At 40.2% G+C, this 15,341-nt stretch overlaps 1 pseudogene; it reads right to left on the reverse strand.

The window, feature by feature from the left end:
• LOC135218557 (serine/threonine-protein phosphatase 6 regulatory ankyrin repeat subunit C-like) overlaps window positions 1–11,771 on the reverse strand; it is a 12,981-nt pseudogene extending 1,210 nt beyond the window's left edge.
• Window positions 11,772–15,341: the final 3,570 nt, after the last annotated feature.

The following is a 15,341-nucleotide window of genomic DNA, read 5'->3' on the forward strand; positions in this document are numbered from 1 at the left end:
GCAAATGAAAGCCTCCATTCCCCATCACCAATGCTGGAGATATAAACGTGAGAGACGGAGAGGGGAGTTAAATACGGCTTGTTTAAATTTTCTGGCCAAGAGGCTTTCAACACTGGAACCAGGTCAATACCAATTAACAAAAGAGGGTACTGTAATCCTTGCCATGACAGCGAGATGCCGACTCCAACTTGGGTTCTAGTTACACCGGGTGGCACCAAGCTGAGGCGGCTGTCTGAGAAGACGTGACCTTCCAGAGATACAGCTACAGCTCTAAAAAACTCATCCTTCCAGTTGGACTTTTGTAGCAATGCTTTCACCGTTTGATCTTGAGAAGAAACTTTCAAGTATTTTGAGTGACCTTTAAGAAGAGCTTCCTTTTTCTCTTTAATATCAACCACATGCAAAGTCAGATTTTCTTCCATGTCCACACAAAAATTAAAATCAAACTCATCTGGAGCATGAAGACGTGTCTTATCAGCAGCACTACCGAGTAATTCTAAATTTCCAGTAAAAAGAGGGTTCACCTGAGAAATTTTGTCTTTTACCTTCTCCAGCTCGGCAGTTACCACGGCTTTAACCTCCGCTGCCTCGCCCTCGCTGAAATTCACACACAAATGCTGACTTTGCTGAACTATGTAAGATAGTGGCATCTGGTCCAGCTTCTTTTCCTCTGCTTCAGCTGGGTCACTGCACGTGAACACATCATCGCCCACTTCCAGAAATTCCTCTAGGACCCCATATTGATCAAGCAGCACAAAAAAGTTATTTCTGACGGATTTAGGAGTGTTGTTGGATAAATTTCCTGAATCAGGGTTTTTCATAAACTTGATTAGCTGCTTATATGCCGTTTCATGCCCAAACATAGCAGCAAGATGAGCAGGTGTGTGTAGGAAGTGGTCTTTGACGTCTACGTTGGCACCCCTGGTTTTGAGTAAGGTGCACAAATCGGAATGTCCAAAAGCAGCTGCCTGATGGAGTGCTGTTGTACCCATGAGTTTTTCCACCTGGAGATTCACATCTAGCTGAGTAACTTCTAGTGAAAGATGAATTAATTGCGAAAGTCCCTGTTGTGATGCTAGCAGCAAAGTCTCTGCCATCAAGTCTTCAGTGACATGAATACTTGCCCTGTCTTGACCATTCTGTACATAAATGTTGAAGAGGCTCGAGTGTAATTCTTGAATTCTATTAAACTTGTCCTTTGTGGTCTGGTCTTTTGCTTTTTCAAGTTCATCTTCAATATCCCTTGCTTCTCTATCAAACACCTCCTGAAATAAAGAATAAATAGAGTTCCTTATGCAACTGTAACAGAGTTTTAGAGTTCCTTATGCAACAGTAACAGAGTTTTTGCAGTTTCTAAGTATATCAGACATTCTATTAAGTGAACTTCAGTTCTACAACATGGATCTTACCTTTTCCAGCTCTCTCATGTAATATATCGATAGAAAATCCCTAGGGTAATGTCCTTTGCTGTCAGGAATGTAAAGACACGCGCTTCCTTTAGCAAGCTGACGAACAATACCCCAGTGATGGCATGTTATTGCCATCGAGAATGGAGACATTCCACTACAAGCATCTACAGCAAAAGGAATGCCTCCTGCTTGGTGAAGAAAGCCTACAGTTAGACTACAGTTTGATTGGACAGCCTGAACCATAAGGTGGGTCAGATAGTCAGATGAATGTGTAGAAACACGACTCTGTTCAGCAATGCCATTGCAGAGGGAAGCCTTCTGTAAAAATTCAGATTTTCCAGTATCATCATCAGGCCATCGAGCTATCCAAGGAGTGTCACTTTTGACTTTATCCATTATATGGTTCATTCCAGCTCGCAATTCAGTTTTGCTCTCGTCTACCCTGCTCAGCTCCTCTTCAAGCACATGAGCCACTGTCTGAAAAGAGTATAGCAGATATAAAGAATATTACCATAATTAATATATAAAAAAATTACATATTTATATCATATAAATTATATTACCATTGTCATACGAAACGCACGCACATATATGCTGTACTATATCTTAATTTTTTGCATTGTCAATACATTTCCCAAAGTGTTACAAGGCTTTCTAGATACCTTGTCTATATATGTATTTCTTTTCACTATTAAGCAATTTTCCCCTAACAGGGGAAGTAGACTGAGATGGTATGGATATATAAAGAGACGAGATGAAGACCATCCGATAAGGAAGATGATGGAGATGAGATTACCAGGTGGGAGAAGGTTGGGTAGACCAAAATTGCGATGGATTGACTGTGTGAGGAGAGAAATGAGGGTGATGGGATTGAGCGAGGAGGATGCACTGGACCAAGGGAGATGGAAGAATGTGTTGAAGAACCATTACAGCGACCCAAAATAGGGACAAGCTTGTAGAAGAAGAAGAAGAAGAAGAAGAAGAAGAGGGAGTGTCTCCAAAGAACAAGCAACACAATAGTCCAAGCTATGTTTATGCTTGGCTGAGCCTGTGTTAGGAAAGAGAAGATGGAAGAGCAGGTTGATGGATGTGATGAGAGGAGGAGGGGCTGGAAGTATATATAATAATTTTTTGGTTGAGGCCCAAGTTCGGATAGGAATAAGTTGAAGAAATGGAGAAAAATGGTTGTAGATATAAATAAAACAAGGGAGTTGGATAAGAAAGAGGTGAGACGAATTCGTGTGGCAAAAAACATGAAAACTGTGTTATGTACAAATGTAAGGAGTGGGTGAGTCTATCAAATTCCACGATGGCGTCATAGGACAGCAAAGAGTATTTTGTGGGTATGGGAGGCTAGGTGGATTGAATAAAAACAGTGGTGAGATCGGGGAAAAAAGAAGGTTTAGTAAAGTAAAAATCTACATTTTTTGAGATGCAGTTTCCTATGAGATCATGTAGAAGCATGCTGGAAAATGGATAGGCTAGATAAGGGAAGTTAAAAGATTGAACAAGAAACCTTTAGTGAAAATGAAATTAAATTTGTTCCACAAGGAAACAAATGCCAAGAAAAAGATTAATGAACAAAAGGATCTGATAATAATGAATGGAGAGATGTCTATCGTGAATGCAGTCCTGGGTCAATGGAATGAGTATTTTGAAGTTATGTTGAATGTGGAGAATAGAGGAGGGGAGGGGGGGGGGGAGAGCTGAATGGCAAAGAACGGAAAGGGTTATTGTAAGGTTAAGAAAGCTTGCATAAGCGACTCTTGATGATGTACGAAAGGGAATTAAGAGAATGGGGTATGGTGAAGGAATTATAAGATGCTGGTTGGGGCGTTGTTTGCACAGGTGAAGTGAAGAAGATTGAAGGGGAAGGCTGCAAGAGAAAGATTGGGGAGACATTTGTTTGGTCTGAGGAAACTGAAGCGGGGATCCATGAATGACTTGTTGAGCCATCTCCAATTTATGCAAGTGAAGTTTGGGTGCTATATGCAAACGCAAGAAAACGTCTGAAGCTCTTGAGAAAGACACACGTATGAGAGAGAGGAACCGAACTGAAAATCTCAAACCTTTCTACTTCGTTCTGAACATGACGGAAGCAACCTACTCTGGTAATGATCATCCGGGTGTAAGTGGAGATTTGCGGCGAGATCCATGCGATCTGCAGCAAGTTCAGTCCCTGGAAGACGGTCGTGATCGGCGCCCCGGCCGCTAGGAGCAGCGAGAGGATCCTTCTTCGGTTGGCGGTTATGGCCACACAAGGGCGTGATGGGAATGCTGGCCAAAGGGCTCGACTGGCGCTCCACTCGATAGCAAGGCAGATGCCTTTTTGACTCCGTCTCCTTGGCCGATCAATTCCAGCAGTTCCTGGTAAAGTGATTCTTTTTCTTCTTTTGTCTGGAAATTAATTAATTTCATTTATTTATTTATATAGCCATTTTTATTTATTTATTTATTATTATTTTTTTGAGAAAATGTAATAGTCTGAATTTCACGACTTTTCAATTACATCCAAAACATTCATCAGATAGCATTTGAAAAATTGGAAACTAATAGATCGTTCTTTCAGAATGCTAACACTGTGTAACAATGTGAATTCGCATTTTTAACAATTCCAATTCAATACAGACTCATTAAGGGCACTTCGTGAAGTGGCTGAAAGATAATGGGAAATCGAACAAATAACTCTCCGTTAATATCACAGAGCATCATCACCCGGAAACTCCAGCTACCTGCGGATGGCTGAGGAAACTCTCGATGTATTCGGCCAGATGATAGAATCCGCGTCCCCTCGCCACGTCCGCTGCCGTACGATTTTTCCGATCGACGACCCCTGCGTAGATGACGCATCTTTCCAAGAGGAGCTGCAACATGTCCCTGTTGCCCTTCTCGGCTGCCATGTGAAGGACGGTGTATCCCCTTTTGTCCTGGTAGTAGGAATCGACCTGGCTGGGATGGTTGTACTGCAGCATGGGCAGCGTGTCATTATGTCCGCTAGTAGCCCAGTCAAGAATCCACTCCTCTACTGCGTAGCTCTGTTCAGACTAGAATTGGAATCCCACAGATGTTGAGGTTAATGAGAATTTTATATATTTCATATATATATATATATGTATGTATGTATGTATGTATGTATGTATGTATGTATGTATGTATGTATGTATGTATGTATGTATATGTATACATAATATGTTATGGCACTGGCAGGAAACATAGGATGAAATAATAAAATCCTGAATTACTAACAGCACTAACCTTTTGAGGAGGAGTTAGAATAGTTTTTTCAATCTGCCCAGCCTTTTTGATGAAGAACCAGTAGACTTCGCTTATTCCCCGTTCATCAGCGAGGTCGCAGGCGGTGCGCCCTTCGTTATCCACGGCGTACATGTCAAATTTTAGTTCCAGGAGCCTTTTGACAGCATCCAGGGATCCGCTCATGCTGGCGATGTGCAGAGGAGTACAGCCGTGCACTGTCCGCAGGTTCGGATCAGCTCCAGCATCCACCAGGAGATCGATGATGCAGACTTTGTTAACGACGGCAGCCACATGCAGAGGGGTGTAGCCATAATCATCTTGGAGGCTGACATTCACTCCTTTTTGCCTCAGCAGGAATGACACCGACTCCTCGTCCGACTTCATGGTGCAGGTATGGAGAACAGAATTCCCTGTCAAAGTACAAATCTCCTCAGGGTTCTGCAAGTCAATAGTTGTTTGTACTTTGCAAACACGCACATTGTTGGGTTACTCGCTATATATTTTGCTAAGCTGGCGGGAATACTTATGTCAGTGTTAGTGCCACTGAAGTCATCATTAACCTTATAACGGTTATCAACCCAAGTGCCATTGTCTTAAGCCCTAGGCTGAACCACTGACCCATGCCTATGTCTCAAGCAGTTTGCGTTTGAGTTTCCTTGTCTGAGTTTAGAGCACAAGATAGACATACAGAAATCATCAAGACTCGGTATAGTAGATTCACATCAGCCGTGCATTTGATGTCTAGGCCAGTCCCTTATGACGCTCTTGATTGGCTGTTGATAAGCCAAATCTAAATCTCTCTCAAGAGTTCACATGGGTAGGATCTATGTTCCACCTCTCCGGAGAGATACGTCTTTCTAAGGAATCCCTCAGGAGAGGTGGAACATACATCCTGCCTATGTGAACTCTCGAGGTAGACTGAGAGTTACCAGCCCTGTGCTTGGTTTATCAACAGCCTATCAGGAGCGTCATAAGAGTCTGGCCTAGACATCAAATGCACGGCTGATGTGAATCTACTTTAGTCATTTTGCGCAACAAAACTGCAGCATGCCCATTATGTGTCTCAAAATGAATTTGCAACCAAGAACGATGCCTAGAAATTTGAACAATTTTTTTTTATTGTTAAAGAAACACTGTCAATGAAAAGATCTTTGTTGGGGGAGTCTACTGTTTTAAACGTACTTACAATTACACTTTATTTCTGTTAGGGTTCAAATTCATCCGTAATAATTTGCACCCAGAACTAATTTTAGCTAAAACTCCTTCGCGAGATTCAGCAACCTCATGGCATCAGTGCATATATAGGGAAACATCATCTGCATCAGCAACAATCTTGATTTCATGGCGAAAGCATACTATAGCTAAAGATAAAAAATACATTTATAATAGCAATGTTTTCACAAAATCCTTATTGGCTTTTTAGTTTACTTACGCATTTCCTTTTCCGATGCAGTGGCGTTGACATCAGCTCCAGCCTTTACAAGCTCTCTAAGGACTTTCCCATGGCCTTCCCTGGCTGCATGGATGAGCGGGGTAAGGCCCAAGCTGTCTCTGGCATTTGCATCAACACCGGCAGACACCAATGGAGCCACTAAGTGGTGATGGCCTAAATAGGCCGCTAAGCCTAGCAATGGGAGTTTAGCACCTTCATTGGCCACTGTCAACACTTGCAGATCGACGTCCATCTTGAGAATTTTTTCAACTTGCTCGGAGTCACCCTCTAGAACTCCAGCCACCAGGATCTAGGCAATGACAACCAGAAATCAAAATGACAGTTTTTGACATCAATCAATCAACACAGTCGTGAATGAACTCGCATTGAGCAGAATGAAGGATTCCGGAGCAACATGCCATGAGCATGTGCGGTTGTGCGCACACATATTATATATTATATATATATATATATATATATATATATATATATATATATATATATATATATATATATACACACACACATACTATACATACATACATTTAGCCAAGGCCACAGGAAAAATAAAAGGAGTACTGAGCGCTTTCGTGTCATTTCAACACATTTTCGAGGTTTAATGCTAAAACACAGAAAACATCTAACAAAGTAAACATGAAAGCTGAGAAAAATCGAAACAAGTATTCAAAGCCGGTTAAAACCAGTACAGCATGTATAGAACAGCTCAACAGGTGATTAAAAAGAAACTACCTTACAACAATTAACAACAAATGGATCGTTAACAACAAATGGATCTAGTTTGTATATACCCTGGCTTACATTCATTAAGTCACCGTGATACTTAAAAGTAGATTCAATAATATTTCTACGAGTCATATTATTACAATATAAAACAACTTTTGTCCCCTCCCAATGCATCATGCGATTAAAATTATTAATGTGTAAAAAAAAGCATTCAACATTTGTCCCGTTCTCACACTATATTTATGTTGTTTAATTCGGGTGTCCAGTCCCTTCCTAAATTACCCGATATAAAAACACTAGCAGTTCATGCAAGGATCCCCGCAAATGCAGCCCTAAGGAACTTTGGGAGAATTCCTTATTAGTATGTTTTTAATGTATTTGAAAATTTAAAAACAAAATTAATATTAAAATTCTTGCAAAAACTTGGAATCCTCCGTAAGAGATCATTATACAGTAAAACAAGCATTATTAAAAGCTATTCTCGTAGTTACAGAATAAAAAGTATTTTTTTTTTTTTGCTTTTTGTAAAGAACATTCAACAAAATATTTAGGGTATTTTAATTTTTCCGATATGTTAAAAATATGATCAAACTCTTCCTGAAGAAATTCTGGGCTGCAGACACGTAGGGCTAATAAAAACATGGAGGAAAAAGTAGCCCTCTTGACTTGATTGCTATGGTTAGAATAATAGCGAATGTATGAATTTACATTTGCAGGTTTCCTATACACTGAGTATTTGAAGCCATTTAAAATATTGTGAACATTTACATCTAAAAATGAAAGACAACCATCACGTTCTTCTTCATAAGTGAAATTAATGGAAGATACCAAATTTCTCAGTTTGAAAAGAAATGCATTTACATTTTCGGTTAGAGGCCATATGCAAAAAATATCATCTACATATCTAAACCCCAGAACACCATAAGGTAATATATTAGGTAAAAATCTTGTTTAAAAAAATTCCATGTATAAATTACTTCAAACACGCGAAAGACGATTTCCCATTGCCATACCTAATTTCTATGTATAAACTTTGTCGTGAAAAGTAAAAACCGAATCACAAATGCAGATTTAAACCAGTTCTAAAATGTCATGAGTGGACAAAGGTAAATCATAATTATCTAAAAATTCAACTAAATATTCAAGCAAGTCGTTTATAGGTACTTTTGTATATATTTTCTTCATTAAATTCCTTGTGAAGGTTCTCGATGAACCAGGGGGGCCAATCTTTTACATTCAGTCGTAACGAAACTTATCGCGTCATTGTCCCCTTCAAACCTAAAATTAGGCAGAAGTAGCAGGAGTCAGTCACCTCAAATTCTGTGTGTGTGTGCGTGTGTGACCTCAAATTCTGTGTGTGCGCGTGTGTGTGTGACCTCAAATTCTGGATGTGTGTGTGTGCGTGACCTCAGTTTCTGGGTGTGTGTGTGTGTGTATGTGTGTGCGTTTTTGTGAGTGTGTGTGTGTATGTTGTGTGAGTGCAATGTCAGAATTACTTTAAAGGCGCGTGAAGAAACAACGAAAACATATTTCAGGTTTGAATATATCCTATTCGTATCAGTGAACGTCCGTGTGAGTGATATAATCATACACACACGAGCCCTAACAACGACATTTACTCGTCATGCCGTCGGGTTAAGACATTTGGGGAAATACCCAAATACCCCTGGTCTCCCCCCCCCTCACCCCCCCAGGTCCTTTGTCTGGAAGGTAAGGACCCGCCCGACCCAGACGCCTTGGTGTTCCTTCGTTGTTGCTATTAGCAGCGACTCTCTCCTATCGTTTGCTTTACCTGTCCCTCTTCCGTTGCTAGTGGAAGGGAATGGAATATGGAATTTAGGCCAGAGGACCAGCGCTGGGACCTGCGAGGTTATTCAGCGCTGAAAGGGAAATTGATAGTATTGTTTGTTTGTTTGTTTGTATGGTATTTTTACGTTGCATGGAACCAGTGGCTATTCAGCAACGGGACCAACGGGTTTACGTAACTTCCGAACCACGTCGAGAGTGAACTCCTATCCCCAGAAATACACATCTCTAACCCCACAGTGGAATGCCTGAGAATCAGACTCGAGGTGGCAGGCCAAGACCATACCGATCACGCCACTGAGGCGCTGAAATTGGTAGTAGAAAGGTTAGAAAGTTGTAACAGGAGGAAAACCTCAAAGCAGTTGCACTATGAAACAATTGTTAGGAGAGGGTGGATAGCAAGACGGAAGAAAGGGAATATGAAAGGAATTACGGTAAAAGGAATGAAAGAGGTTGCGGCTATAAGCCGAAGTGACGTTGAGAAGAACCTTAAGTATTGCCTACTGCACTAACCCCCACCCACTCTCCAACAACCCCGGCAGTCAGTTGCTATGATACTGGTAAATGAAATTGTGCTCAATAGTAAATTCAGTTCTTTATTTACATCGAGTAATTTGTAGTCAGTGCATTTTCATGCCTGTACCATCACGCTATTGCAGTAAAAAGTTCCACATTTCAGGTAATGATCTTAATTTAAATATTTAGCCAGTAATGTCCCGATGCAATAATTTACTACTCCTTTGTCCTTTTGATAATGACAGAGACACAATAATTCTCTTTCCAGTGAGCTATTGAAAGCTCCAGGGCATTATTGGCTCTGTCATTATAAAAAAAAACCCCAGTAGAATTATACGTGACTTCATTAAATAAGCGAATACGACAGGAAAATGATAGTCAGAAATCCAAGCGCTTTGCATAGACATAAAATTCAGATAGCATGCATCTACACGCAAAATGGAAGGTTGCTAACAATTAGACTGAATTATTTCTCGTATAGTGAAACTAAAAATCGCTTAGCAGGTTCGGGAATAATATGTTACTGCTCCTCTAGTCCTTCTAATGGGCTGCTTTTGAATAGAGCTAGACAAGCTTACTAAACATCAATGAAATCTTGCCGTAATCCAGCAGTGACGAAAACAAAAGTGAGCAGCATTAATGGCTCCAAATCACTGGAACGAAGTGTCGAAGACATCAATTTTCTGGAAATACCTGTTGAATTACTTCACTGATCTATCTTTGTATATATACACATACATACATACATACACACACACACACACACACACATATATATATATATATATATATATATATATATATATATATATATTATATATATATACATGTAACGTCATACACGTAATTTTTCATATGTATTCTCAAGTTTGAAGCCATAAATATCGATTCGCATAGAATTCACTGTATCTTGGGGATAACTTACATACGAGGGGAACGTGTGTGTGTGTGTGTATGTGTGTGTGTATACATACATACATATATAGACCCACACTTCTCTCAACGTACCATTCCCAAAGGCAATTAAAACTCGAGATGTATTTACGGCCTATCTTCCAGATGAGAGAGAGAGAGAGAGAGAGAGAGAGAGAGAGAGAGAGAGCGAGAGAGAGAGAGAGAGAGAAAGTAATTATATGCGCTTAACTTTGGCGGCGTATTTATCTCCTGTCTTTGCCTCGAAAGGAAAAACAGAGATAAAAGTGGTGACAATGAAGAGAAAAATAAGATAACGCCGTCTGTTAGTTCAAGGTCAAATTACAATTGTAAGTCACACTAACCTGTGTCGCGTCTCCAAGGGAATGATCACCCATGGTCTTGGAGCATGAATCACGTGTCAGCCACAGAATTAATAATGACTCCTTCATGAAAACATAAGAGCTTTTACCTGGGGTGGGGCCGGGGGTATGAGTCACACCTGTATGTATGGAGGTTCGGCGAGAGAGAGAGAGAGAGAGAGAGAGGTGGGGGGGAAGGGAGAGAGAGAGAAAACAATCAAAATAAAGGACCAGCTGCAGCAGGCAACGAATAGCAACTATACATTAATAACAGGAAATGTAAACTTGAAAAGCGTATGAGTCACAACCGAGTTGTATTAGCAGTTCGTATTATATTGTGAATAATGTCAATGCTTATTCTTCGAACACACAACCAATGTTCAAAATCTATGCTAACAACACACACCTCTTTCTTCACAGACGATCTGCTTTGTGAAAACACAATATAACAACAGCAGTAACTAAATGTACCAACGATTCTTTACTGTACTGTCTTATCTGCGGATGTGAATAGAAGCTCTGGTAGACGCTTCCTATCACCACTGATATACAAGCGTCCTTCGTCATTCTGTATAGCAGAAGCCACTCCTATACAGAGTACCGTCAGTTTATTCGATGCGTCAATAATTTCAGTGTGACGCCAGATATCTATACAATCACCAAAGACGTTTTCATTGATGGTTTAAACGTCATTTCAATTTCAGTCTTTAGTTCTCGAAAACTGTAACTCATTAGATTATCTTTTCTGTAAAAGAACTCGCATAACATTAATTATATTTTCAAAGCTCACTCTCCAAGGTCTTGCGTCCTTATCCAAATCTCGGTCTTTGATTTTCGAAAACGGTAACCAGTGGATTATGTTTCTTTCTTCAAACACCACACACTGCATAGCATTAATCGCAGACTGACATCTCTTCTTTCTCTCTGTGTTTCCATTTTCCTCCTCTTATACCTTCCTAACGAACACCATACTATTCTTTGGAAGCTTCAAGAATATCAAGTCAATGGCCCCTTTGGTGGACTTGTTGCGTATGAAATGGATTCATCTTCTGGATAATAATAATAATAGTAATAATCACACACGATCCACCTTACGTCCTTATCCAAATATCTCGCTGAAATAGCACCGAGACACGAAACAGAATCGATGATCGACGCTGGAGCTGCATGGATGCTGAAAAACCATTCATTACTCCTCACGAAAGCAGGACAGAGGGTAAAATCAATAGGGAACTAGTTCCCAGCAACAGCCTCACTGAACCACCGACTGACTGACTGACCAAGTTCAGCACCTTGCGTCACTGCACGCAAGCGAGGAGTAGGAGTAACACCACTCCCGAGCGAGAGAACTCTCCGTTCGGCAACAACACCTAACGGAGTCGGAGTGTGCATCTTTAAGGAGGGGTAGGGCAGGGTAAAGGGGTAGGGGGAATGATTTTGGGGGAATGTGGGAAGAACCCGGGGAATTTCCTGCCTCTCCCGTATTAGTGGACTGCCTGCATGAACTCACAAAGGTTCCAAAGCAGGACCCACCGAGGATCATCAACGTGGCATTAGAAGTGTACTACTACGGAAATCCTATTTCTTATCGAAAGGACTTTGCACTGATGTCCTGTCAAAATCCTGACTAGTGATAGAATGGCCATTTCTTTCTCATTACTGAATGGATTGACTTCAAATTTTGAAACGTGTTTAATGTAATTGGATTTTATAAATATAATATATATATATATATATATATATATATATATATATATATATAATATATATATATATATACATGAATAACTTGATCACGAAGTATATAAAACGTGATGCTATGTATAAATAAAGGTTTTTTGCCACGAAGGAAAAATATGAAAAGCGAGATAGCTATCTCGCTTTTCATATTTTTCCTTAGTGGCAAAAACCTTTATTTATACATATACATACATACATACACACTAGTTCAAAATAAAAAGAATGTAATAGTGAAATATGTCCCGAACATGTTATGTCATGACATAACATGACAGTCATCATTTCAGCATATCAGGCTTGTCAGTTTCATACAAATGTCCTTATGTCTACTTGATTTCCAAATTTATACTCAATCCATCCAGTATTAACCAAGATATGCACGTTACAGCCACGGCCAAGAAACCGTGGGGACATAGGTGATATGAACATATGCACCGTCTAAGACACAATAATATGAAACCATCAGTAAAAAACTCTCTCTCTCTCTCTCTCTCTCTCTATCGCTTGTTCGGGGATTAATGCCATATATAATGAGTCACTCTTTTATGACTCAGATGTCTGAAGACACCTCTCTCTCTCTCTCTCTCTCTCTCTCTCTCTCTCTCTCTCTCTCCTTCTCTCGACTTGGTAGAAAAACTTGTATGGATGTACAGGCCTGTATAATGTGTTTTTGTATATACACAGATATGCGAACATATAAAATACACAGACATGACCCACATTAGATGCAGAAGTTGAATGGAAGTCAACGTTGTACTAACCAATGCTTTATGCGATTATCGACCATTTACCCTGACTACTCATTTGTGATATATAAGCGATAAGTTCATTTGCTGTTTGCATGGGTGTTTTTACGTTGCATGGAACCAGTGGTTATGCAGCAACGGGACCAACGGATTTACGTGACTTCGGAACCACGTCGAGAGTGAACTTCTATTACCAGAAATACACATCTCTCACACATCAATGGAATGGCCGAGAATCGAACTCGCGGCCACCGATGTGGCACCCCAAGACTATACCGACCACGCCATGAGGCGCGAGAGAAGTAAAGACCGTAATCGTTTCGCTAGCATGTACTGTCACTGGCTGTTTGCAGTTTTTATAAGGGTATATTTACATAAAATCGGCGGGAACACCTATAGGAGTCAGCAGCACGTATTACACTCGGAGAAATATAGCTGAGAAGACTGACGTTGTACCGCAGTTGATTGATTTGTTAGTTCTTACTGGCGTCGCAATGACGAGGTTATTGACGCCGTTGTACTGCCGTATATTCAAAGTTGTAAAATGCAGTATATTCAAAGTTGTAAAATGCCGTATATTCAAAGTTGTAAAATGCTGTATATTCAAAGTTGTAAAATGCAGTATATTCAAAGTTGTAAAATGCAGTATAATCAAAGTTATAAAATGCTGTATATTCAAAGTTGTAAAATGCAATATATTCAAAGTTGTAAAAAAAAATCAGAGTAATAACTACCCCTCGTGCTACCTATGGAGAATAATTCTTCCACAGTAATAAAACAATGGATGTACGTAGATTAACGAGACGTCGTCTTTGGCTGCAAAAGAAAAAAAACACACATACACATTTAACGATAATAACAGAACAAGCTCACGCAATGATTAACGGCGTCCAGGACGAACAGACGATTTCCAACATATCAAGGTATTTGGATTATCTTGACGACCTCCCTTTAAAAAATCCTATTCTTTCGCCAAAACACAACGTAAGCAAACTACCTTTTTCTATCGCAATACCAATGAGATGTCTGTCGAGCTATGAAAGAATTTCGTTTGATATATAAACCTAAACAGACATCTTAAGTATATGTATATATAAAAATACCGTTAGGCGACATCATGATTTGTAATATAGCCTGTATATTACTTTTGCCTTAAACTTTACCTATGCACTTACCTACATGCATTCCTGTACCTACAGGTATACTTAAGCGTGCAAAAGAGCCTACTGCACACAGATCTCAAGTCCAATTGCCTACGTCAACAAAACCTTACTTGCAAGTTGTAGATTTATCTAAAAGAGAGGTGTAGGTGTTCTTAATTACAATCTTAAGTGCAAGTTGCAGATTTATGCCTTACGGAGGCGGTGTTCTGAACGACAACGAGCACTTCAATAATTAATTGATCATTTTGCGTCTGAAGGATAAACTGAAACGAGCCACTTCACTGCAGTCTCTGCCTCGTTCCAAGACCTGACGTCGTCTTTCTGTGCACAGAAAATCAAATGTCGTGAGGGGGATTCACTCTGAACAGGCCAAAAAATCTTCAGGAACTTTGGTCAGTTTGAGGAAATTTAGGCTATTAAACCCAGCTCTAGGGCACATCCGGCCATTCCGAGCTTAAGACAGTGAAGGGAGTGAGTTAGAGTGGTTGGACAGCAGGATAAAGAGATCCTGATAACATAGGAGATAAAGTACAAAAAAAAAAAAAAAGGTCAATTGCGGCTACGGGCCGAGCGGACGGTACTCCACACAAGGTTTTGTTTGTTTGTTTGTTTGAATGGTGTTTTTACGTTGCATGGTACCAGTGGTTATTCAGAGAGTGAACTTCTATCACCAGAAATACACATCTCTCATTCCTCAATGGAATGCTCGAAAATCGAACTCACGACCACCGAGGAAGCAGGCAAAGACCATACCGACCACGCCACTGAGGCGCTCCCACACAAGGGTTGCGCGCTCGCCTATCGAGTTCGTTCCCCGCTCTGCCAACGCGGAACCAGAGAAATTCATTTCTGGTGATTAGAAATCCATTCCTCGATAGAATGTGGTTCGGATCCCACAATAAGCTGTAGGTCCCGTTGCTAGGTAATCAATTGGTTCCTAGCCACGTAAAAATATCTAATCCTTCCGGCCTGGGCCTAGGAGAGCTGTCAATCAGCTCAGTGGTCTGGTTAAACTAAGATATACTTAACAAGGTGCAAAACACCAGCAAAACCAGATATTTTCGGAAGGCTGACGGAATATTCGCCTATAAATCTGAAAGTGAATTTTCACAGAAATCAAATAACTTCAGATACCTTCGTGAAAGATATTTCTTCTAGAATCGAAATTGCTACCCGGATTTGTACTGATGTTCTTCAAAGAAAATTGGAATACGCAAATGAATTGGAGGCTACCGAAACACTCGCCTTCCTCTAGA

The sequence above is a fragment of the Macrobrachium nipponense genome, chromosome 19 (assembly GCF_015104395.2).
Source record: "Macrobrachium nipponense isolate FS-2020 chromosome 19, ASM1510439v2, whole genome shotgun sequence".
NCBI lineage: Eukaryota > Metazoa > Arthropoda > Malacostraca > Decapoda > Palaemonidae > Macrobrachium > Macrobrachium nipponense.